The 22,060-nt window shown below is 41.7% G+C and overlaps 1 protein-coding gene across 38 annotated transcripts in view; it reads left to right on the plus strand.

The window, feature by feature from the left end:
* The window catches only part of APBB2 (amyloid beta precursor protein binding family B member 2), a 131,265-nt gene that overhangs the window by 14,231 nt on the left and 94,974 nt on the right, over nucleotides 1–22,060 (plus strand). For 21 of the 38 annotated variants that reach the window (XM_085545545.1, XM_015862412.3, XM_015862415.3 and 18 more), the window contains one exon: nucleotides 18,522–18,716. The exons of the other annotated variants lie outside the window; for them this stretch is intronic. The gene's annotated coding sequence lies outside the window, so the exon portion shown is untranslated. The remainder of the gene's footprint in view (nucleotides 1–18,521; nucleotides 18,717–22,060) is intronic. 38 annotated transcript variants of the gene reach the window in all.

Raw genomic sequence — 22,060 nt, forward strand, 5'->3', positions numbered from 1 at the left:
TTGAATTTGTGTTTTGAGAGTAGGCGTTTGCAGGGCAGGAAAGGTTTTATTTAGAAGTGGCTGGGCCATGCAGGGCCATGGGAATGTGAATGGGTCTGGGGTGTCCATCGGGCTCCAGCATCAGTCCCTGGCCTCGCTCTGTGCCAGTGGTGGGATTGGCAGGGTGCTGATGAGTAGCTTGGGACTGACTGCATGGCCGCAACCTATCTCTGGTGCTCCCTTCTCACCCAGCGTGCTGCCAAGCTGAACAAATTCCAGTGTTAGTGGAGCTTGTAATCAATTAGGCACAAGGTGAAAAGGATAAGGAAGAAATACTAAAGACAATAGCTGAGTGTGAAGCATCAGCAGGAATTCATTGAGGGCCGTGTGATTGATGGCTGCCCAGCATCTTGTTTGTGTCTGAACAAGCTGTGCCAAAGCCATCCATAGCATACACTGCACATGTTAGATTCGTTTTTATCCCCACATCTAACTATTTGCACATCCAAGGATGTTCTCTACTTCTATAATAACCAACCTGTATCACTGCTGTCACCCATCTAGAGGTTTGTTTCACTCTCATACCCCAAGAATTTCTGGTCTAAAAATTCAGACTAAACTTGCTTTATTCAGGTCTTTTAACTTCATCCTTATTTAGTTTACATCAGCAGTTTTGTACAGCTGTCTGAGGAGCTGCGAACACCTCTCGCAGTTTGCACTCAGCAAGCTTTTTTTCTTCAGATTTTTAAATAAGGCAAATGTGAAGTGCATGAATCAGACTCCAGAAATGCTTCTCTAGTGCCTGCTGTGGCTCAGTGTGATAGGGGAAGCAGAATTCTGGAGGGGAAATCTGTCATTATGGCAGCAGGAATAATTTCTCATCGAGACTTGCTATTCACATGCTGCTTTTATGCTTCCTATTTAAGTCTCTAAAAGAGTCTGTGTATTATATGGTGAACTAAATGGCTTTTTAATAAGCTCGTAACTACTGTCTCCCAAACTCTGTAATTTAGACACTTAAGTGAATAATAGCACATGATGTATAATAGCATGTTGCCTTCAGTTTTCCATACTCTAATAGAGGGCAATGATGCACAAATGTATAGTTAATTAGGTCTTAATTTTCAGTTCTTTGCAGTCCACTTTGTACAGATATCTTTATTTGTATTGCAGTGCAGTTGAATCAGTGGAATAATCTGAGCAGTTAGAATATCCATTTATGATTGCAGTGAGGTTAATAAATGAAACTCCTCCTCCAGGCTTTGGTTTTGTTTTGATTAAAGCTTACAAGCACAGCAGGGAAGAGCCCTCTGTGTTTAAGTTATCCTTCAAATTGGTTTAGCATACAAAGGTACACCTAATAAATCTCTGATAGAAGCCGATTTCTAAATATGGCTTGTATCTGAATGGGAGTGCTGGCTCCTGCAAGCACACCTGCCCAAGACAGTTGTGTAAGGTCACCTTGTTGTAATGGAGAGAACAATTTGCGTTTGCTTCTGGACAGGACTATCCTGGCACCTCAGTGGAGAGGGATCTGTTGGTATCTTGGATCCTTATGGTGGATAGGGTTTCATGTTCTCATTTTTAATGCTTTTCTTCATTCTTCCTTTTTTCTTTTTTTTTTTTTTTCCTCTCCCAAGATGCTCCTGCAGTGAAATGTTGAATAGATATCAGATACCTCTTTTCTCATTAATGTCCCATTTGGTTTCCCATTGCCCTGCTTCTTGCAGGCATAACCTTTCATTACAGCTGATGAGTAATTTTCTGCTTGGACTGTATATTGTGCTTTCATATCCTCATTTTGCAAGTGCCTGCTTTTTGTTTTTCATCCTGTATAAGTCTACTGGCACCAGCATCCTGAGGACAGGCCTAGGGCTGTTCTGAAAGAGTCAAAGTTGAACTGAAAGGATTACTGTTTTCATCAGCAGTCCATTCATCTTAAATTTATGTGACGAGCAACTCCATTTTATGTTTGAGCACAGATAGCTGTTTTTAGAGAATTGATCTTTTTACACACAAACTGTTCCTGCCAAATCTTTATTTTGCTCTAATCTTCTAAGTTTTAAGTGGCCTCTGATAGACCTGGGAAACACTTAGATCTGGACAAGCCATCTTTCCTACAAGGTGTTGTCTAAAGAGTTCTTATGTTAGGGAGCAAAATCTAATGCGGCCCAGAGGTGAATGTGGAGAGGAGCAGCAGGCAGTGGAGCTGGTGAGCTTTGAGAGGAAACAGTGTTTTGCTTGGTGAAACACCAAGATACCAAGTTCACTTGAGAAATGTAACAAATCTTGATGGTTTCAGCAAATCTTGGCCTTTAGAGAGAGCTTTATGTTTTTCGTGTTGAGAGTTGATAATGTTTTCCTTAATTATGAAAGGCAGAGAAAGGCATGAAGTATTTTATTTTTCTTCTATTGGAAAGAAATTCTTATGGACTCCTCCCAGAGAGCAGTGAAGTGCTTTAATCCATGGGGTATTGATTTATCTAAGCTTCGGGCCAGGACATTAGTTCTCTGAGAAAACAGATCTTTGCCCACACATGATTCTAAATATGTACTTCCTGAGGTGAAAGGGTTGAGATGTCTTTAGCAGGACGTGCAGTACTGAGAGAATTAGTAAGGAAATCATCCATTCACAAATGCTTAATATCCAGTTTTCAAAACAGTTCAAGCTTTTAGCAGGCATTTATTAGAACTTCATTGTTCATGTCAGTTCTGTTCACGCAAGGGTGTGGAATTTGTGGTTCTGTTTTATTTTATGTGGTAGGTTTTGTTTGTTTGTTTTCAAACCATGGCTGTGTATTTGAGCATTGATTTTTTGCTGAGCCATTCCAAGTCCCTTTCTAGAATTTATGGTTTAATTAAAAATCCTGTGAGGTTTTATAACTAATGTAAAAGTTAGCATTTCATGTTGATACCGAATTTCATCGTTATATTCCTTGTCCATTCATATAACTTAATTCTCCGAGAACTCCTGTTAGTTCTGTCAGATACTGCTTTACATCAGTGTGTCATTGGCTGATGTTACTAGCCTTCATCTCTCCTGCCTCATGGCCTTGCTTTCAGTTCACTGCTCAGTGTAATATTCTGTAGCACAGGGGTATGGGAGGTAGGCTGCTGCTAAACTCAGCTACCATGCATATTAAGCCATATTTTTCTCACCTTTGCTCATCTCCTGTGTGTGTATCCCTGTACCCGTTCATCCCCTGGGAAGGCACACATGGTAATCCTTCTTTCCATCCTCTCTTGACTGAGTAGGCAGCACAGAGTGTGCCTTGTTCAGATTGCTTCAGGAAATACCAAATGTCAGAGCCTCTCTAAAAAGAGGTTTGTGCATTGTGGCTCACCAGAGTTATTAGGTATGGTGACCAGAAAAGTTTGGGCTTATGTTACGGTTCTTGGTGATACTTGGAGCAATCCAGTTCTTTTGGGTTCTTTTGTGAATTTAATTCATTCTGTAAAATACAACTACACAGATAATCATACAAGTAATGCAGTAGCCCAAAGAATGGAGGCAGGGTCTTGCCTTGGTGACAAGAATTAGGGAAAAAGCTATTTTAACTAAAATTTAAGTTCTTATTTCTTTGGCCAGTACTTGTCAATTGCTCTAGAAGCACTGAAAACTTGTGTGTGTTCCATTCTTGTTTCAAGACTTTCTTCTTCCTCTTCCTTCCTTACCGAACTTCATGCCAAGAAATACACCAACTTTGATGACTCAGGCATGAGAATTCTTACTTCCTTTCATTTTTGGTTCACCTCTTGTATACATGTGCATATCCTATTAACTTCTTTTCCTTTTGTTTTTAAAGCTACTGCTTGGAGTTAACTCTGAGTAGTAAAGATGAAAGTGTGCAGTCCATTCCATGGTGTGGAGCATGGCCTTGCTGTGCTTATTGCCATCCCCTGGTCCAAAACTGATGGGTAGGGTTTTGGTAGTTTTAGTTGCATGATTGAAAAGTATATGCTTTAAAATACAGCTTTCTGATCATTTCTGTGCATTGTAGTTAAACTCTTGAGTGCAGGGGGCATAGTTCAATATATCCATAAACGTGGATTCTGCTGCACCAGTTTGCATATAGCTCTGATTTTGGTGTGTCCGAAACTTAATTTTTAAAGGTTCATAACCGTTCTCTGTTCAGATGTTAATAGAAAATTTGGGGTAGCTTCCAACAATAAAATTAAACTGGCTTTCCTGTGAGACTTCCTGTGTTTCCTGCTTCTGTTCTGGCTTAAAGTTAACGGTGTTAAAAAAAAACCCACCCTTTCTTGTATTGTTTCCGTTTTTGTTTTTAGCCAAAATTTTAGCCAAAATGCAAAGGCATGGCAGCAGGTTATATATATATATATATATATATATATATATATATATGACAGTAATATATATATATGTATATATATAACAGTATATATATAAAAGTACACTAAACAAGAAAACAAGCAGGAAACAAAAAAATGTCTTGACTTGAGGAACAGCTGGAAGATTAGCCCAGGTAATGGCATATGTGTTACTTCAGGAAAGTTTATCAAGCACACTGCTGAGATCGAATGGTGATTGAATGTTAATCAGTAATTCTATTCATGTGGGTCCAGTATTTTCCAGCTCTTAATTTGTTTCTGTGTATAGTATTCAGATTGGGCCCATTATTTCTGTTGCTGTCCAAGATAGTAGCCACTTTCTTCTTAATTTAATTCGTCTTTTCTTTGGGCAGTCAATGTCAATTACTTTAGAAGCACTGAAAATGCAATGTGTTGCATCCAATTGATTCTGGCTTTTATTTGTGATCCTCTGCATACAGTTGAGTGGTGTTCACTCAAGGTAGTTATTTCTTTCCTTTGCAGTGCTTGGAAATCTCACCACGTCACATATTTAGCATTAGGTGATGAGTTGCAATGTAGGCGGAGGTGTGGAAAAAGAACAGCACTTCCATTTTTGTTATAATAACGTATGCTAAATGAGAGGGAGTCCTGCAAGCAGACTCAGTAAAGGAAATGCAGCGTTTTATGAAGCTGGTACGCTGAAGGAAGAATTAGGATTCTACAGATTTTACTTGCTAAACCAGTACCCAGCACTTATCCAACTAAAACACTTCAGGGCAGGATTGCACGTGCTGCTTGAGAGCACTTTGTCTTGTTCAGATAAGAGTTGCTGGAATTTTCCTGCATTGCACAGCCCACCCACTCTCTATTATTGTGGGAGGATTATCAGCACTGCACACGACTGTGCGATGGATGCAGAGGAGGTCAGAGCTGGTTTCAAGCAATCGAGTTCAGGCTACAAGCACCGTGCTGCAGATAGGGTGGCTCCAAGCAGCCCTTGAAGTTTGGGCCAGCGCTACACTGGGGTATATCTCTGCTCTAGAATCAGCATCAGTGTGCTTCTGTATGTTAGCTGACATTAACTCTCCTTCTTGCATTCACATGACTGTTTACAGGAAAAGGCTTTATAGGTTTAATAAATAAATAATCACTCGTTAAGGCTTTCTTACTATCTTAATGTGTCAAAAAAGTTGCAATATATGCAAACAACATTTTGACTCTGGTATGTTGTAACACTGTGCCTGAAGGTATTTAAGCCTTACTGTTTTATACGTTTGAGTTTCAGTGGGGTAAACCTGCTGATGTAGTCATCAAATTGAGGTAGACATGAGGAGGAAGCTAAGTCTCGAGCAGAAATACAAACAGAGTTATATGTGAGGTGTTAGGATGCAGTGTGTTCTCTGTTCAATGAAAGGCAGGACTGTTGTTTTTTGCAGGCGCTGAGGAATGCGTTCCCTGTATAGGTGGGGTACCTTTGAATGCTTCTAACGGCTTAATCAGTGCATAAACAAAACCACCCCAAAGGCTGCTTTGTTAGTGGAACAACTGTGCTTCTGTGGTATGTGTTTCTGGCTGAGTCCAGGTAGGGGTTTTCTGGAGGCCTTTTGCATTTTTTGTGGTAACCCAATGAAGAAAATATTCAGAGAGCATAACCGTGCTGTATTCGTAGCTCTTCAGTTTTGTTGGTGATCAGCAGTCTAGAAGAAAGTACGTTGTTACCTTTTATCAAGATATGTCTTTGACATGTGTTTTTATGCTCTGCAGTTTCTAATGTAAAGAAAAATAATCGCAGCGTGCTCTCAAAGCATTACTCAACAGCAGTGTAAACCAGAGCATGCTGACATTTGTGGTGGTGATGCCTTTCAGGCAAGCTGCTGGAGTTGGGCTGCAGTATTAGCAGTGTGGGTTGCTGCCTAATTGGACGTCTGTGCTAGAAGCAACTGGATGTGTTTCATGATTCCTGGAGAAGCAAAGCGTTCAGTTCCCTGGGGTGAATTTCCTCTGGTTAGCTGTCAGACTCTTCACTTTCAAAAGCTGGTTCTTATCTGATAGTACAAAACAGTCTGACTCGTCAGGTTGGTGCTGAGAAGCAAGGAAGACCCTGTTCCTGCTTGTACCTTGAAGAAGTTGAGCACCTAAGGTATGGGGTTTATGAAATGCTTCTGGGATGTGCTTGAATCCAGTTTGTTTCCCTGCAGATCAGTGGCTCTGTGGCAGATTCTGGACCTGTTGCTGCATTTCAGAATTACTCCTGTTGTAGCAATGGATGTATGTTTCTCTGGCTACCTTATTATGCTTCATGGATGCTCACAAAGTAGTTCACGTAAGCAGAATGCTAATGCTTTAAAAATACCTCAGATTTTAGAGGAATCTAAATTTCTGTTGTGCAAATACATAGCTGTAGAACCTTCGCGCTGCCTACAGCTGGCTTGTGTTGTTTGTTTTTAAAGCCAACAGAAGCACAGAGGGACCATTGCTGGCATTCAGCTCTATTTTCATCAGGAGACTTTGTGGGTGGTGATATACAACCTCAAAATCCAAAACCCTTGAGGGAAACAATGGAGCTAAGCACTGGTGTGGTGTTTCTTATGAATAGCCCCATTCAGGCACTTTTCTTTCTTTCTTCATTATTAAAGATTTAGCCTAGGTTTTCTGGGGTTTATTGAACCAGGCCCTATTCTTTTCTCTTAAAGCAGCCTGCAGTTTGTTAGCTGGGACAGCTGAGTTGTGTGTATGGGCGCTTTCCTTTCATTGTAACTGCAAGCTAAAGGTATTTTTCCATCTTGTGTGTGTTTGTGTGTGTAGCCATAAGAACTGTGCACGTATTTTCAATATGTCCATATGGTTTCTATATTCTCTAAGCAATTGTTATCAGTGACATTAGCTCAAGTACAGAGCACATTTGTCTCAACATACATAAAAATGCTTGTGTGTTGAAGTTTGCAGCTGCTTGAGAATATTAGCATGCAGCAGTGGGAGGTGCATTTTGAAATTGGCAGTCAGACACAGAAGTACTTGGAGTGGAGGGGATGCCCCAGAGTAACTGGAGAGAACATAGCAGAGTGCCCACCTAAAGTGTGGTTTGTGATTCTTTCCGTCATGATTTAACATGCCCAAAGGTAAAGGGAAGAAATATTTGAGAGCTTTGTAGCGTGCTTTTCAGAGGCAGATCTGTGTGATGTTATTCTTTTCCAGCCTGAACTAAGCATTTTAGCAATAACGGAGTGCTCGTTCACTGGCCCACAAGTCCTGCTGGAACTTTGCAAGTGTTTTCTGTTCCACAGAATGTCTCTTTCCCTTATTTTTTTGGACTGCTGCCCAGTAATGATATTTCATGTTCTTGACATAAAGCAGTGAGGTAAAACAGTGTGCCTTTGTCTGTGCTCAAACTCTACCATTTTGGGGGTGGGAGTTGGCAGAGGAAGTGAATGGCTGGTGCTTACAGGCCTCTGGAGAAACCAGGCAGAATGGTCCCCATTGATGGGGCCCTGCTAGTAAATACCTTCCCAGGTCTGTCACTGCTGTTTTGCTTGGCTCTGTGAATCGTCTCAGTTATTGAAAGCCTCTGGCTCTCGGTACTCAAAGATATTTGGTATAGAGAAGACTGAGTTTCTCAGCCTCCTCCCCGCCATTCTGGAGTCTTAGTGAGTGTGTGAAGATTGCTTGCTGTGGGGCTGGAGGCAAAGCACTGCCTGTCCAGCTGCAAGCACTGCTGAATCCTGGCCGAACCTGTGCTGATCAAGCTTTTGGGGCAGAAGGCTTGTGTCCCATGGTAAATATTTCCATCTGACACAGCAGTAGATGACTTTGAGACAGAGCAGTCCTCAGCTATGACTCCTAGGTAGGCACAGCAAGGGTGTCTGGGTTGTTTTCTGCTCCATCTGGGCATCAGGAATGTGGCAATGCAGGGGTCTTGCTATATGACGAGTTTCACATTTTCTTTCCTCTAATTGTAGTTATTTTGGATTGTGTTGCTACGAGGCAAACCAAGTGCTTTTACTGGTCTTGGGTAGTTCTCAGAGTCCTGTGTAGTTTCACTTGGGAGTTGTGGATATATTCTAAAACTTGCAGCAGGAAGGGGGAGGGTTTTATGAAAATAGTCTTAACTAAGGAGAAAAAGAATTCCCCAGAAGCTTGGCTCAATGTAGTAGGCAATAATGTCCTGCTCAGAAGTGCTTGATGCAGGATTGCCTGTGAGCTCCCAGAGAGGTGTACTATCTGTAGCAGCTGTAGTGGGCAAAGTGAAACAGCTTGTAATTTCTCTGATAGTTTGGAAAGTTCATCTGTGATATTTGAGGCTAAAGACCAGCTGTTGTCAGCTGCTGGGGCTGGCATCCTCCTGGGAAACAGATGTGTGTGTGTGTTTGCTTGTTTTTTAGAGTATTAACTCTAATAAGATATGAAGGTGTAGGGAAAATAAAAGTTACCAAGCTGAGCAGTATCATCGTTTAATGTTAATGCAAGTGCATAGCTTCATTATAATGCCCTTCAGCCTTTGCAGGAAAGCTGCAAAACCAAGAGAAAGTTGATTTTCCTCCATTGTTTATTCTCTTAAAACTTCTGAATCAATATGTGCAATTTTCTTATTTAAAGCTCACTTCTATGCATGATTTTTAAGAAAATAAATGTCAGTGTTTTCCATTTTTTCTCTCTGCTTTGGAATATTTTTGATCTGAGGTATTACATGGCTTTGCAGACTAGATTAATCTTCCTCATCCCTTTTGCTGATAAACTCTAGTGTGGTATAGGTGTGGTAGCTGGAGCTGTTCATATCGTGTCTAGATTGTTTGCAAAAAGCTGCAGGGGGCTGTTCTAATAAAAGGTATTTCTGGAGATGCAGTCTGTTCAGATTCAGCAGTAACCTGCTGCAGAGCTCCTTTGAGATTAATTGATGGCGTTAAATAATGAACAGCGCTACATGCAGTGGTAACAGCGCTCCTCCTGCAGTAGGTATTGGTTCTCTATAAAGTTTCTAGTCCCTAGTTGCTTATGGGCCTGAAATGGATCAAGCCTCTGCCTACTCCTCCTGTGCGAGCTGTATTTTAACAGATAGGTAAGGTGACGTCACAGCAGAAATGCAGTCTGTATGCATTTTGCTTGGCATGTAATGCATGCTTTGCTCTAGTACTTATGCAGTCACCTTGAGCAAGGTCCATCTGAAGTTACTCAGTAAAGGCTTAGCTCTATTCAAGTCGGTGATTTGTTTGCTTTTCTTTTCTTCGTACTTAAAATAGTGGTAGTGATTCTGCTGTTTCGGACCATGGGGAATGAAAACATTCCAATTATAAACTGCGGTCCTTTTACTTACCAGTTACCACAGAAATCTAAATAAAGAATGCTTTTCAAATAGTGTAAGTACAGCACATTTACAGCTCTCATTTTCTTTACATGTGATGCCATTGTTCACATCTCTTTGGTAATTGATCAGTTAACATCTACTGCGTATACTCAGAATAGAAATGCTGTGAAAGTGTTGCATTAACACTATTTGCAAAGTATTCTCAATATGACAAAATTTTTCCACTACCGATTTACACTTTATTTTGTTGCTGAGATTGGCAGTGATAAATGAGACAAGAAAGGCTGCTTCATGCTCTTTATAGAGCTGCAAGGCACTCAAGATTGTATGGATTCTATCGCCTACAAAGCTGTTCTGTAATTCCAGTGGGAAACGCGAGCCAGTGACATGCAGAACAGCTTAAAGTTACAGCTAGAAACTTGGCAAACAGAAGTCTGGGAATGCTCTGCTTCTTCTGGGTGCTGCTTGGACTCTCCCCAGTCTTGCTTTCTGACACCACCCACTGTACAGAGGAGCTGTAATGCAGGGGTGCTGGCTTTTTGGTTTGCTTTGGCCTCTGCAAGAGGCACAGCACTGCTCAGACTCATTTTTAGGACAGGAGAGCTGCTCCAGGTTTTCCCTCCACCCTTAGAGACCTGCCAACCCCTCTGCTTCAGAAGTACTGGAAGGCAATTTTCTGCAAGAGAAAATCCTGTCCGTCTACCTGTATGTGGCAGCATGGCTATTTTTGTCACTTTTCATTGTTTTCAAAGTAAATATTAATGCATTTTTGAAAGCAGTCACTGATTTCAGTGGTTTACATCTGCTTCCAGCCATCTGATAGAATGCAAATCACTTTCTTTTTGTGCAGTTTCTGTCTGGCTGGTGGTAGAACTGGTGGTGGTAACCTCGTAGAAAGCAGCTAAGCATGTAAGAATTTTAAATGAGTTTCCATCTGGTGTTGTTTTTGGCTTTGTAACGGGAATAAAAATGTTTCGTGTTTTTACAAAGTAGGGAATTTATTTCCACCCCCCCCCCCCCCCCCTCCTGATAATTAGAAATTCAGTCTAAAAAGCAAAATGGAAATTTCCAGTTTTCCTGAGGCAGATCACTGAGATGTGCCCCTGCATCAGCACATTGCTGAGGGAATCCAAAAAGCATTTGCACCATGTGACATATGGGCAAACTGGGTATTTTAATAGGTCAGTCTGAGCTAATATGGCTTTCTAGCATCTCTGTAAGCAGTGTGGAGGTGCTCCTGAGCTGATGTGTATACCTGTGCGATGTGGTGTAGGGAACCTGCTTTGACAGGGGGGTTGGACTCAGTGATCTCTAGAGGTCCCTTCCAACCCCTACAATTCTGTGATTCTGTGAATTTTCTAAATTAATTTTTCCAATTATCTCTAACTAAAATACAGCTTCTAGGTCTGTATCTTATTTGGTTGTTAGCTTGGATTCTTTAGGTGCCGACACATCCGTGACTACTTAACATCCTGGCATTGGTTTGGAGAAAACAGGGGATGATTCTGGACTGGGAGAGAATTGCCACTTTCTTGAATTCTTTATCTTCTTGCTGTTTCTGCTTAATGTCTTGCTCTTGGAATGGTTGGGATTTCTTGTCTGAGTGCTGAGACTTTGCAGGTGTTGCCAGTTTTGCTGGCTCAGTCCTGTGAGCAGAAAAGCAAGCACCTTTCTGATGAGTGGGATGGTATTGCATGAGCATGACTGAGAGGTGACTAGTTTTTAGTTTGTTTGTTTGTTTTACATTTTTATGGTTTTGACACTGTTAAGATTTAAGGTTGAGAAGAATTCCAGCAGGTTTCGACATCCACTTGGCTGTGCTGGGTATCAGAATGCTTTTTCCATTGTTTTTCATTCCAACTGCTTTCCTCTTTTAATCCTGTTTTATGGCTCCAGAGGTTTCAAGACACTTCAGAGGCTCAGGTAAGGTTAATACGTGTCTCTGCCCGATGCAGAGGTCAAAAGCATCTGGGGAACGAACATGCTTAATTTTTGACAGAATGTATTTGATGATGTTTTGAGTCTGTTTTCTTGATTCTCTGCCAAAAGAGAAACAGTTGTTTCAGTTGCAATTTTACCCAGCTTCTGTGATGAGAAAGAAGCTGAACTCAGCTGTCTTTTCTTTAATTGATCTACAATTATATTCATCTTTTTTCCTGCATTCTAAAAAGCCAGCTCAGTAGATTTAGCAAGTAACCTATTGGCTGTGTTTTCAAAAACTTGTGAAAATAGTAGATGGCAGAATTGAGCTGAGATTTGTGCTAACACAGTCTTGCATTTCTTTTCCTCCACTAAGTCATCAGAACTGAAGGCTGTTCTCACTAAGGCCTAGCAGGGTAATGAAAAGTTGAATTTAGATGTGATGCTGTTAAGTAGTAATAGTCTAGCACTAGTGCACTAGTGTGAATGTCACTTGAGATATGGTTAATTATGTTTGGAATAATTTCAGCTGTAAACTAATATTATGGGCTTTTTTTTTTTTTTTTTTTTTTTAAGCTTAAACATAGTGAGGCTATTGGCTATTTTTCTTTCTCTCCTCACAGTAAAGGCATTTATCATTTAATATTTACTATTTTTGTTATTTATTTCTGTGTCTCTTCTACAGTTATCTGAGATCATGTATTTCTTAGGAACAGGCAAAGTCCCTGACCTTTCTTGGAAGGAAGTGAGATTGAATAAACAGTGCAGAAACGTTAAGTTGGAGAATAAAAAAAGAAAGTTTGAAGCCAGACTTAAACAAAAGCAGGACAAGGGGAAATGGATTTAAGCTGAAAGAGGGAAGATTTAGGTTGGATGTTAGGGGGAAGTTCTTTACTAGGAGAGTGGTGAGGTCCTGGAAAAGGCTGCCCAGGGAGGTTGTGGATGCCCCGTCCTTGGAGGTGTTCAAGGCCAGGTTGGACGGGGCCCTGGGCAACCTGATCTAGTAAAAGTGTATGTTTGGTGGCCCTGCCAGGCAGGGGGGTTGGAACTACATGATCCTTGAGGTCCCTTCCAACCTGGGTCATTCTGTGATTCTGTGAAAAGCAGAGATGTCAGTGCACACTCTGCCTGCAGAACTTGTCAGCTGGGTCCGTGTGCACAGAAGTGATATAATGTGATGATGAATGAGGAGTTGGAATTCTGCTGCTTTCAGAAAGACAATACTATTGCTTTCTGTATTGTTTTGGTTTTTTTAATTATTATAAATTAGAGTTTTAAGTGCAATTACTGAGCTTTGCGGCGCTTGCTTCTAAGAAGTGCCTGCAATTTTGTAAGCTACTTTGGATGCAGAAATAAGAGCTTCAACTGAATTGCTTCTATTATAATTGAAAGGGAGAGAAGATAAGTAGATGCTTCTACAGGAGGTTTTCTGGGAAAGGAGCTCTCACAGACTGAGGGACATCCTTTTAGTCAAATGGCTTTGAGTGGGAGGAAAATTGGTATTGTAGCTATACTGGTGGGTTTCTTTCTCTATTTTTTCTTTCTTTTTCTCCACACCTTGTAATACATTACCTTGCCTCCTTGTTTCTGCCAGCTCTGGCACTTTTTTAATGCAGCACCAGGAATTAAACGCACTATTAAGATTCATCCTACTCTCTCTGCTCCCCTTTTCATTCTTCTGGGTTATTTTCCCATGTAGGTTCTCTCTAGAAAGAGAAATCACCTCGTATGTGCAGAACCCTGCCTCTACCCCAGCTGCAAAGTGGCCATAGAGCAGTTTTTTGCTGAACCTGTTTGTCTTCCTCTGATGAAGTACATTTATGCTAATTATCATGTTGGTTACCTCTTTCTTTATTCACTCTAAGTTGCAGCAGCTCACCAGCTTAAGGACCTCCGACACCAGTGTGTTGGCCTTGTGTTTTGTAGGCATCAAATAGTCTACAGCGGTACAATGTATATCAAGAGAACATGTTGCAAAATGTGAATGGATTTTGAGAATAAATGCTACTAATACTTCTCTAGTGTAAGCACCGGGAGTACAAAGGTTTTCTGCTGTGCAAAACTGCTTTAGCTGCTATCGGATTTAGTTCAGTCAGTGCATTTGGCAGCTGTTCTGACAGCCAGGTCTCACAGCTGTGTGCACTGCTGCAGCCTCTGCGGAGTGAGCAGAGCTGTTGGACATGAGCTCAGGTCTCTCTAACCATACAAAACTTACTCCTGTGCAACTGCATAAGCGTTATATGGGCTTTTCCAAAGCATCTAAGTAGATGAATCTGCATGGTTTTATTCAGTTCTCATAGAACTCATCTCTTCGAAGGTCTGGTTATACTCTGCAGGACACAGAGCATCATTTCCTGTAAATGCAAAGGGAAAGAATTGATCGGTCTTGAGATGTTCTTCCTGTTCCTAAAGCAAGAAGTTGCATCATCTTACTGTGTCTTTGCTGGCAACTCGGCCATAACACAAAAGGTGGTGAGGGTCAGAACTGCACAGCCTTGAGAGGTCTTGCTGTTGGAAATTGATTGTGGCATCCACCACTAGTGAGCTGGGGCAGCAGTTACCTGAAACACTGGCTGTGGCAGGAAAGGGAATGCTCCTTATATACTTAAGCTGCGGGCTGTGGTATCTATTATTCTTTGGTTTGGTCAGGGCTTTATCATTGTTAATAGTTTTGTTCTACCAAACAGAAGAGAACAACTAAATTGACTGCTTAAGAAAAACTGCTCTTGCTTGAAACCATTTATAGACCCCTGGGTTTCCTGTTGGTTAAGATTAATCTTAATGCTAGCTTTGTGCCCCACTCAAATGTAGGTATTTATTACCTGTTTACTTATATCCTTTGCGAGGTTAAACTGGTGCACGTGAATTACGCAATACCTACAATTTAGGGAAAAGAAAAAAAGCAACAACTTCTGTATAGCTTTTTTGTTATCAATTACTTTCCCTTGATCTGAAATGAAGGAAACCATAAAAACACAACACAACATGTATAGCTTATGTTTACTAGTGGGAACATGTACTTGGTGTTTTATCAGGGGGTTCTGGAGATGTTTTGTAGACTTCCAGCAACACTTTCATCTTGTAAATTAGGAGTCAAGGATACCAGAAGCAACATGATTTCAGACAGCAAGTTGTGTTACAGTAGTAGGTGACACTGTGTTCTTCACTCATCTTGCCTGCCTCACGTAGGCGGCTTTGGCTGAAGTCTAAGTCTAGGTTTGTCTAATCTTGCAGGGAGGATTTGGTGCAAGAATTGAGATGAGTCGCATCCTTATTTGTGTGTAATAGGTGACTTTGTTCTTGTATGGCTCTTATCACATCCTGCTTGCTTGATGATTGCGTTGTAGGGGGTTACCCCTTCCCTTGCAGTGCTGTCTGTGTCAGCTGCTGCATCTTCTTTCTGGATCTTCAGTGGAGGAGGACCTGTTGTCTGTGCTGAAAGTAGATCCTTACTGACTGTCTTGGAACCCTGTAGGAAATTCCTATGAACCTGTATGTGGATTTCTGTGAGCTTCAAGGAGGGTTCTATGGAGAGTTCCCTTCTGCATTTTCAAACAGCAGTGAATAATGGGAGCACAAGTTGGCCAGGATATGAGTTATGCCTGCTGTTGAGGCTGCGTGTGTCATCTGAGTCCTTAGTGCTGACAGTGTTCTTGGCCTGCTGCAGGCATTAGATATGACAGCTTTCAGTGAGGTTTAAAGGCACGGCAAAGGATTATGGGCATAGATTCATATCAGTTCAGACTGTTCCAGATTTGTTGTTAAGGGGTGTTATTGACAACAGCTGTCAAAGGCTGTCCATCTTCAAGTTAGTGTGACACACCTGATCCTTGTCTGTGGCACTCTTGTGGCCTTCTGTACAGTCTGGCTGATTTGAGGACCCAAGTGAAAATGAACCCCTCAAAAAGGAAGAGGGCTTTTGGTCTGCTCAGCACAGACCTGACTTATTGTGGTAGCCCTGGAGCCAGCAGAAGTGGGGAAGTTGATCCTTAAGAAATTATTGGATTACTTTGTTAATTACACTGTCCCCACCAAAGAGCATCAGCAGGACCCAGCTCTTACCTGGACCAGCCATTGCTTTGAAGCCTCCTGCCTGGGGTGGAGAGAGGGATTGCCAGCAAGAAAGAAAGGACTCAAAGATCGACTGGGGTGAGTGGTGCTTGGACTTGGACCAGGCACAGAGATTACCCCTCTGGTAGTGTCACTGCAGTGAGACAGCTGAGCCATCCAAAGGCCAGGTCCTGCTGGAAGGGACAGTTGGCTTAACCTAGCATAGATGTGAAACTCGATGATTACAGGAAGCATTACACTTGCTGAACAGCAACATTTACTTTCTGCAGATGAAGGTATAGGAAATAATTCCCAAAGCTGAGGCAAGCACTGCGCAGTCATACCCACAGTTCATATGTTGAGCTCAGGACTCTCTATTCAGTTCAAGTTCTGCCTGTGTGAAGTTTGACATTTCCAGCTTTTGTTTATGCTCCTCTTAAATTTATATTGCACTTTTTAGCTTTAACTTTCACTGTTCTTGTTGACTATGGGAGTAAACTGTTTTTTAAATGAAGGTTCAGAGTTGGTTGGCCTTGCAGACTTCTCAGCTGTGTGTGTTGATCCACGTACACCTATACATATATATATACATATATACATAAATAGACATGCACACACACATGTGTATTTTTTGAAAGGATCTCTTGGACCAGCTGGCTACATCCCAGGAGCTATGAATCCTGCCAGCTCCTTCTTTGGGTAAAGTAGGAACAGTGGGATTTCTTCTTAGCTGCTGTGGGCTCAGCTGGGGCAGTGAGTCCTCACTTCTCAGTGTTTTCTGTCAACTCCTGCTGATAGCCTTTAGGTTTTTGACGTATCTAGTATCTAATGTTTTAGCTTCCCCTATTAAGTCTAGGTGATGCTGTAGCCAGGAACTTCAGTCCTAGAGTTGCAGTTCTAGTGGATTCTGAGGTATCTTGGAGATGCCATGTGTGAAGGGAGAAATAATTTGAAGTTCCAAAAGAGTTTCAAGTTCTATTTTTCAGTTATAGCAAGACTTCATTTAGATTCCCAGACCTCTGTGAAATTAGTGGCTAATTCCAGCTGACTTACTATTACATACTTCATTTCTTGTTGTAGAGCACCTTCTTATTTTCATTTCATAATACATGGCATCTCTTGTCACCGTTTAATCTGAGAAGGTCAATACACAGAAAGCTCCAATGTTTTTCTGTCTAAAAAAAACACGCTTCTGGTTATTAGTGGTTCTCATTAAATGAGTCCAGACCCCTCTGCCTCTGGTGAAGGGGTCACATTTTTTGCTATATTGATTAACTTAACTGTTTTGAGTAAATTTTACAGCCTGTGGCTGTTGTTGACCCTGGATTCCTGCAGCACATCCAAGGAAGATGCTGAGCATAGTTTGCATTCCTGATGCTGCACCAATGGGTGTGTTGTGAATTCGCGGGTGCCAGGGTGAAGTACGGCAGTCTTATTCTGTGCTGGATTTAATTCGGAAGCACTGTGTTGACAGTGAGATTGCTTGTAGAATCATAGGATTGTTCAGGTTGAAAAGACCTTAAAGATCATCGAGTCCAACTGAAGCCTAACCATAGTACCCTAACTGTAACAACCCTCTACTAAATCATGTCCCTGAGCACCACATCCAAAGGGTTTTAAAACACATCCAGGGATGATGACTCCACCACCTCCCTGGGGAGCCTATCCCAGTGCTTAACAACCCCTTCTGTAAGGAGGTTTTTCCTGATACCCCAATCTAAACTTACCCTGGTGCAACTTGAGGCCATTTCCCCTTGTCCTGTCATCAGTGAGAAGAGACCAGCCCCGCTTTCACTGTATGCGCCTTTCAGATATTGGAAGAGAGCAATAAGGTCTCACCTCATCTTCCTTTTCCTCAGACTAAACAGCCTCAGTTCCTTCAGTCTTTCCTTGTAGGGCATATTCTCGAAGCCCTTCATGTGCTGTGTTTACCTCGTGCTGTGGTTATACGTGGTACCCTTTGGTTTCTTATGGGATTGGATGGCTCTGCATGAGTAGGAAAATGTGGGTGGGAAATCAATTCAGTTCTTTGGAACTAAGGCCTTATTTAAAACAGGAGAATTGCAGGAGGTTTTAGTTGTTTAGAGTGATGAATGTCCTTTTAGAGCGTGCGGTAATAGCTGCTGTCAAGTCTGTTCTGACGTGGTATTTCTTGTGATTTAATGTGTAAATTGCTGTAGCAGTGCACAGAGCATTTTACTGTAGACTCAGTGATATAGCAGCAAGATATTAATTCTGTAGTCCCACTTGTTGGTGTGTTTGTGAAGTGTAAATATAGCCATTTGGCAGTGTATGTGCAGTGTCCTGTGAGAAGACTTCCAGTTCAAGAGGAAGTTCATTTGGAAACCTCTTGTAGTAATGAAGTCATTGATGCCTCACACGTGTGATTTTAGCTAAAAAAGAAGAACCTAACTGAGACTGAGCGTGGTATTATAATTAATCTTGGTATTTCTTGGCTGCCTAGAGTCAGACACGAGCAGAAATCATTACTGATGTGTTGTTTTTAATGAAGTAGAAATACCGAATGCAGTCCCACAGCATGTAGCTCTTTGAACACGATACTTTCTGTTTCAAATGAATTTAGAATATGCTTGTGTGTTGCATGGAAGAAGTTGGCTAAGTTTATGGGAGTAAACTTCAGAAGCCTAAAGGCAAAGACTTAAACACCATTCTTCTGAAGTCAGAAGTGCTACTAAGAACAATGGAAAGCCCTTGGTCCAAACAGGATGCAAGTGTATGATGCATGAGTAATGTCTCGGACAAATAAGCATTGAATTTCTTCTCATCCAGCAGTTCTCTTTGGAGTTTGCTCTCTAAGTTTCTCCTGTTACTTCTGTTAGCGACTGTTTTGTGTCTTCTGCTTTCCTAAGTGCTCTTCTTTGGGAAACCTCTTTTTCTCTTATTATTATGTTAGTTAATGATCTTTTTTTCCCCTTTTTTCTTTTTCTTTTTTTTTCAGGAGAAACTGCAGGATTTCTTCTACCAGTGGCCCTAAGTGTGCTTAAAATAAGTGCAAACTGCGTGGACCAGTTGGTGGCATTAGCCTCATAGCAAACCCTGTGGTGCAGTGGGAAGACATTTGGCTTTTGAAGGTGGTCAGAAAATGAATCTTTCCATCAGGCAATTACACCGCTGATAGATCTCCCTATCAGAGGTGAGGAATTGGGCAAATACTGCAGAGCACTCAACCTGCAGTCTTGACTAAGAAAAATCAATCTAAATATATTTATCTTGGTGAGAATTGTGAGGCCGCAGCTGCTGCATTTTCTTCATCCTTTTCACTTCCTTAAGACATCAACTCTGGTGAGTCAGCTGCCCAGCAGAGGTGATTAATAAAGGAGTAAGCTAAATAGGGATTTTTCTATTATAACCACAAGCTTTTTTCAGCTAGACATATTCACATGTTCCTTCTAAAACCCTGTTTTGTTGTTTCTTATTTTATTTTCTTTAATTAAAATCAATTGTTTTTATTGAGGTAATGGAGATAGGACAGACAGATCTGACGGTTACTCCTAACAGTGGTCCTGTCATAATTCCACTAAGCACATGTTTAAACAATATATTCCAAATCCTTTGTAGGCTTGCATGGGATGCTGGAAACAAAACGTGATGTCACCACCTTGTCCTATCCTCAGACTGAAGTAGACAGCACTTGTAAGGGAGAGGAGATCTCCTGTAACAGCTGAGCAGCAGTTCAACAAGAACTTTGGAAAATGTGGTCCCGGTGTGCAGACACAGTGTAGTGGTTTCTATTAGTACACATTGCAGAAGTTGTGGTTAAAGGTTTTTTCATTGTCTTTTGGCTGGCTATGAAGTCAAATTTGTAAGGGCTTGTAACAGCGTCATTAAAATCGATTATGACTGAAACTGGAGAGACCTGAGGCTTTTACTTTGTATTTTTTTCAGTTCGCTCAGTTTAAGTGATCTGAGTCTGCCTGATCTTTCACAAAAGCAGGATGGTCTCCTGTTGGGCAAACTTGCCTGCATAGATTTTCTGAGTATATGAAAATAACATAAAATAAAGGGTATGAAACAATGTAGATGCAGACAAAGACACCCTTCTAATGGCATCTTAAATGTGCTGTGTGAGTGGATGCCCAGGCTGGTGTGAAAGGTAAGCAAAGGGCAGCAGTACTGGTGGGGGCTTGACCAAACAGGATGCAGACAGACAGGACAGAGCGGGGAGGCCTGGCAGGCACTGCTGAGTGCCTCATCCCAGGTCTCCTGAGCTCTGTGGGTTGCTTGGAATAGGCAGTGACAAGGATGCTCTGAGATAAAGCATCCTCTTGCATGCTGCGTGAGCTGGAGAGTACCAGAGGATGTGGGGGAGGAAGGTAATGATGCTTAGAGCACAAGTGGTAATGCGTTTGGTTTTTAAAAAAGGAGCTGACTCACAAAGTCAGATTCCAGTGCAATTCGCTAGATGCAAGTTAAGGCTGAGTGTGGCTCCATCTGAATTTGTCCTGATTTAGCTAATGCTCTGTGGAATTGTCTTAATGATGGGAAAGTACATCTTCTGGGAGCTGTGAGCAAAGGACTGCCTTGTTGGAAATTGGCAATTCAGGCTTGGGGAGCTCTGAATGGAGTAGATGATGTATTTTAACATCCTCTTGTGAGAGGAAATGTTGCATTTCTGTTTGTGTCCCCTGTGTCCCTCAACAGCTCTCCTTGTTTTGCTGGGTTCAGTCTGTTAGTGTATGTGCAGAACAGGAAGGGAAAACTAAGAAAAAAGTGTATTGTGCCCCAGAGGGGAAGGATGGCTTAGGCTGAACTGCTGCCTCCTTCTCCCATGGGTATGTGTGGTAGAGTGACTGATCTCCTGCATTATTCATCGCCTCTGGCTGCTGCTGTGATGTGGGTGTTTATCATGTGAGTAGAGATGCTGTGGATTGCTGCAGGAAAGGTGTGTGTGACCGGAATGCTCATTGCCCTCAAGTCTTTCTCCAAGTGACAGATAAGATCTGGCCTCAAGTATGGTATGTCTGGTGAGCAGCTGAATCATTTGGAAATGCTTTTTTTCACAAGCAGTTTGTGGATTAGCATCTTTAGTTGCTTCTGTCTCTTATGTTTGGTTGGTCTCTGTCACATACTGGCATGAATTTTCAGACATTCAGTTCCTCCCTTAAAATTTGATGCTCATGTAAAAGTAAGGTTTACTTCCTAACATTTATTTGGAAAATTGTTCAGCTAGGTAAGATGTATCCCATTGTGTGGACCATTAAGAATAAGATCTCTAAGATGAATACCAGGCTACTATGTTTACAAGTATGGGTTAAGGTTTCTTCCTTTTCGCTTAATTTTTCTCCTTATTTTCCACCCCTCCAGCAGAAGCATTTTCGAAGCATACCTGTTTTGCTAGTGATGCATTATCAGCAGATCATGCTTTTGGCTTCTGTGACCTTTAAAGCTTGGGTCATGGAGGGGTAAGCAAGCAGAAAATAAACTTGGTTGCCATCCATTGGGAGAGGTGTTCAAGCTGCTCTGCGTGTCAGTATTGAGCATTACATACCCTTAGGGATCATGCTCTGCTTTTGGCATAGTAACCCAGAGCCATCATCCTTAGTCCAGGTGTTTCCTCAGGCAGTTTTGTAATAGCAGCCATTTGTTTATTCTATACTTACCTGTTGTTTCTGTTGTTGTTGCAAGTTCAGCAGCAGCCATGGTTGTAGATGCTGAGATCTGGAGGAAAGGGGTGGGCTTGGGGATCGGAATTGGGAGGAGACAGGTTCATTCTGCTTGGGGGGATGCTGGGCACACAGAGCATGGGACTTGTATGTGAAACCCATTGTCCAGCTGGTCTTTCTTCTCCTTCTTCCTTTGTGCAAAACTCTTTAAGAGGGGGAGAAAAGTGCTTCTGAACATTGTGAAATATGATGGGAGGCTGAGAGCCTCCTCCCTTCCTGACCTTCAGTCTTGTTTTAGCTAGAACCCTGATATTCCTGACCTTCAAAAACCTGTGAAGGTTAAATGCCATCTAAATGATGCTCTCTTCCTTTCAGCCCTCTAGGGCACAAAGTGAATTAATGTGTAAGATTCTTCCTTCTGTGGGTTTGGCAAAACCTTCTGTCAAAGAAGCTCCAGTTTCTTTACAGAATAAGAAAGATACTAAAAATGTCAGGAAATTCTTGAGGCAATGACAGCAGCTTTCTCCCTTACACCTTTTTAATGACTCTCTTTACCCTTCAGTATGTCATGAGCATCCTTCACTTGTGTCAGACTGAAGCTCAACTTGATACACCTGGCAGCTTTTGTACTTGAAGGAAATCATCGTTCCTATTTTCTTGTTGTTGTTTAACTATTTGCACACTGATGCCTCTAGAAACTACAGAAGAGATCTCAGCTCCTCCTCTCTTCCTTTTCCTTTTGAGAGCCCCCAGCAGACCAGTTTGAAACAGACACTGTGCTTTCTAGAAGGAAAGAATAATTAATCCCTAAAATAGCTGACCATGCAGTACTTATTAAATATTGATGTCATGCTGGACTCTTTCTATTCTTCTA

The sequence above is a fragment of the Coturnix japonica genome, chromosome 4, assembly GCF_054131305.1.
Source record: "Coturnix japonica strain WE chromosome 4, WE-NBRP24, whole genome shotgun sequence".
Lineage (NCBI taxonomy): Eukaryota > Metazoa > Chordata > Aves > Galliformes > Phasianidae > Coturnix > Coturnix japonica.